Below are 3,778 nucleotides of genomic sequence, written 5' to 3'. Positions count from 1 at the left end.
TGGCACTCCCCTTGGCACCCCTATAGAGTCAATGTATATTCGATTATCAAAAGGGGTTACTGCCCGTTTCTGTCGGGGTTGGCTAGTCTCCCTTGTTGGATGAAATGCGATTGAAAAGGGGACTGCCAACTGGACTAGTCCACAAACTCCTGACCAATTAAAGGGCAATACTTCATACAACTCTAGACCCCCGCAATACCACCAGAGATCAGCCCGTGGGATTGGGAGGGAATCATTTTTAAAGCTAGTGGAATTAATACATCTCCATTTGTTTGTCAGGTTCCCTACAGGCTCCCCTCCTCCTATAAGATTTCAGTATATACATACAGTATGGTTTCTTTGTTGCACAAAAGCTACAGGGGGTATAACACGATTTTCTAATTTGAGGGGAGGGTACAACTTATTGAGAGTCTGGCACTCCTCCTCTCCCCATGCGTTAGGGTGCTGGAACAAACGGATCACACAGGTGAGGAGGGAGGGAGTGTCCCATCCCAGAGGAAAAGGCAGTACCCTTGCTACCGATCTTCCTGCAGCACAAATAAAACAGTCAGACTCATTTAAGGACTTGGCGGTGTACTTTACCCATTCTAGCCACACATTATCAGTTTCTTCTGTTATTGGCACCCCTAATCTGGCTTTCCAGGGGCGCGTCTCTATCTCTGGGATCTTTATTAAGGGGGGCAGACGTGGGGCTGCAGGGGTTAGCCTGGCTTGCTGTACAACTTGCTTAATGGTCTGCTGGACCCGCGGTGGGCTCAATCGATCCAATCCCCACTGCCCTCCCTTTGTGAGGCAAACTTGGGCCCCTAGTGGTAATTGGCTTTTCCGAGTACCAGTATAATAGGTGTAGGGTTTGGTTAATTGTATCTCAAAAACCTTCTTTCCTAAGCAAGTGATAGACTTCATGGATTTGTAGTATTCTGTCCCTAGAGAAGTTCTGAAGACTGTGTTTCCCCCTTCTTGGCAACAAGATTGTTTTGATCCCATTGTTCCATAGGTAAGCAATGTTAGGATCCACAGCCACTTCATTTTAGCAAGAGTAGCTATTCTATCAAGCCCGATTAAGTCGGATCTTGGCCTTTCCTAGGTGCTGGGATTTATAGACAAGAGGTGATTGTGGCTCCTGGATGGCTTCTTCGCCTGTGTCCCTGGCAGCTTCCTGGGGGGTGCCAGGGAGCAGAGGACCATTGCCCGTGTCCTCCTGTTCTCTCCGGGTGACAGGAGGAGGCAGGGGTCGTCTAAATGGCTTCAACCGGCTGCAGTGTGTCCATTTGCTAGAACAAGTTTTCCACATGAATGGCTGGTTGGTCCCACTAGGTAGGGTCCTTCCCACCCTTCCTTTAAAGCTTCTTTATTCCACTTTTTCACCAGTACTTCATCTCCCGGTTGGAAGAGATGAATGGGAACATCTAGTGGCAATCTCTGGAATGGGACAGAGTAGGCTCGTAGCTGTGAAAGAACAGACTGTAGAGAAATCAACTGGCCCCTTAACATCTGATCTCCCATTTCCCATTTGACCTCCTCCCTCCTTCCGCAGTGTACCCGAGGCGGGAATCCAAACATTAGTTCAAAGGGGGACAGCTTTATGTCTTTTCTTGGCATTTTTCGAAGCTTTGTCAAAGCTATTGGCAGAGCCTCAACCCAAGTGAGTCTTACCCCTTGCTGGAGCTTGGTTAGAGTCTCCTTGAGACTCCGATTGGTTCTTTCAACTTGCCCACTCGCCTGGGGTCTCCAGGGGCAGTGTAAGTGCCACTCTACCCCCAGAGCTCATGCCAATGCTTGCATAACAGCTGAAGTGAAATGTGAGCCCTGGTCGGATTCTGTAACTTCAGGCAAGGAGAACCTGGGCACCACCTCCTGTAACAATTTAGCAACTACAGTTTTTGCTTGACAGTTCTTGCATGGGAACGCTTCTACCCACCCCATCATTTGACACACTATTACAAGCAAATACCTGTAACCCCTACATGGTGGCATTTCAGCAACATCAATCTGTACCCTCTGGAAGGGATAGTACGCCCATGGTCGCCCTCCTTTTGGTGGAGGGGGGGCTCTGGGGGAATTAGTTTTATGACAGACCTCGCAGGTTGCGGCTAGTCAATGGGAGCGTACAGTTAGGCCAGGGGAGACAAATAGCCTTTTGCAATAGTCAATCATGGCTGATGCCCCAGGGTGTCCAAGAGAGTGATGCACTTGTTCCAGGATAGCTCCCTGCAGGGTCTGTGGAAGAAGCAGTCTTCCATCCGTCATCTGGATCCATCCATCGTCGTGAGGACACACTTTGTGTTCTTGTGCCATTTGTAACTCAGAGGGGGAGTATGTGGGGCGCTCCCCCCTTCTGGGTAAGACAAGGAATGTTCTTTGGATTCCTTCCCTGGCTGCTCTCTTTGCAGCCTCATCAGCTCTTTGATTTCCTTGCCTCCACTTTTCCTCTTTTTCCTTTCCATGGGCTCGGACGTGGATAACTGCCACTTGTAAGGGTAACTGGAGGGCATCCAAGAGGTCTACGACTAAGCCGCCATTGGCAACTGGGGATCCATTTGCTGTAAGGAATCCCCTCTCTTTCCATAACTGTCCGTGAGCGTGCACAACAGCAAAAGCATTTTTACTGTCTGTGTAAATATTTACCCGCCTTCCTTTGCCTGCCTGCAAAGCTCTTGTCAGGGCCACCAGTTCAGCAGATTGGGCGGAAAAATGAGGAGGCAGTCGTTCTTCATGGACACTCTCACTATGGGTGATGACAGCCGCCCCTGTGTAATGCTTCCCATCTAGCATATAACTCGACCCATCCACAAACAGATCTTTGGCCCCTTCCAATGGTTCATCTTCAAGATCTGGCCGACCCTTGGTGTCCAAGTCTAGTACTTCAAGACAATCATGATCTGGGAGCCCCGGCCCATGTGTGGCCTGTATTGCCGGTAACAGGGTGCTGATGTTGAAGCTAGAGCAGGCTTTGAAAGTGAGGCTTTCGTTTGTTAACAAGCCTATTTCATAACGGGAGTGCCGAGCCGGGTTGAGGAATTTGCTTCCTCCCCCTGACCGTAGGATTTGCGGCACCCCATGTGGCACCCAGACCTCGATGGCCCCTCCCATTGTCATTTTTTCCGCTTCAGTGCAGATCACTAGAGGCCCAAACCAGTGGGGTGACTCTGTTTTCTATTAAGCACCAGTCTTCATTTGCCTCTGAGGTGGGTTCCTCCATGGCTTTAAAAAGGTCCATTTGATAGTTGCTGCTTTGTTGCTTGGGAAGTCATACTTCCATTCTTCCATCAGGGGTGAAAGTGATCTCAATTCGGAGCTTAGTCAATACGTCCCTCCCTAACAATGCCACCGGACAGGAGGGGGTACAGACAAATGCGTGTTCTAGGTGTGTTTCTCCAATTTTAGTAAACAAAGGACGAGAAAGGGGCACTCGCGTTGCCCTTCCCTCGACCCCCATTATGGTGGTAGTTCCCCCACTTCCCGTTGGTGGCTTGTTAAGGGGGAGTATGGACAAGGCAGCCCCTGTATCCACAGGGGCATCATAGGAGCAATCCCCAACTTTAATTTTGACCATGGGGTCCTGTCTTGCCTCGGAAACAGCCAAGAGGTGTCTGGGCCCCGGTCTGTCCTAATCTCTTTCTTGTTCATACAACACCCTTTGTTCTTCCCCCCTGCTTTCTTTCTCTTTCTTTTTCAGGGCTTCACAGTCTTATTTCCAATGCCCAATCTTCCTACAGAAAGCGCACTGATCTTTTCCTAAGGGAGGCCCTTTTCTGTTCCCCTTTCCACCCTTCTT

Source organism: Heloderma suspectum, chromosome 2 (genome assembly GCF_057233095.1).
Source record: "Heloderma suspectum isolate Gila_16-S chromosome 2, 16-S_ref, whole genome shotgun sequence".
NCBI classification, from domain to species: domain Eukaryota; kingdom Metazoa; phylum Chordata; class Lepidosauria; order Squamata; family Helodermatidae; genus Heloderma; species Heloderma suspectum.
This window is presented reverse-complemented; position numbering follows the sequence as displayed.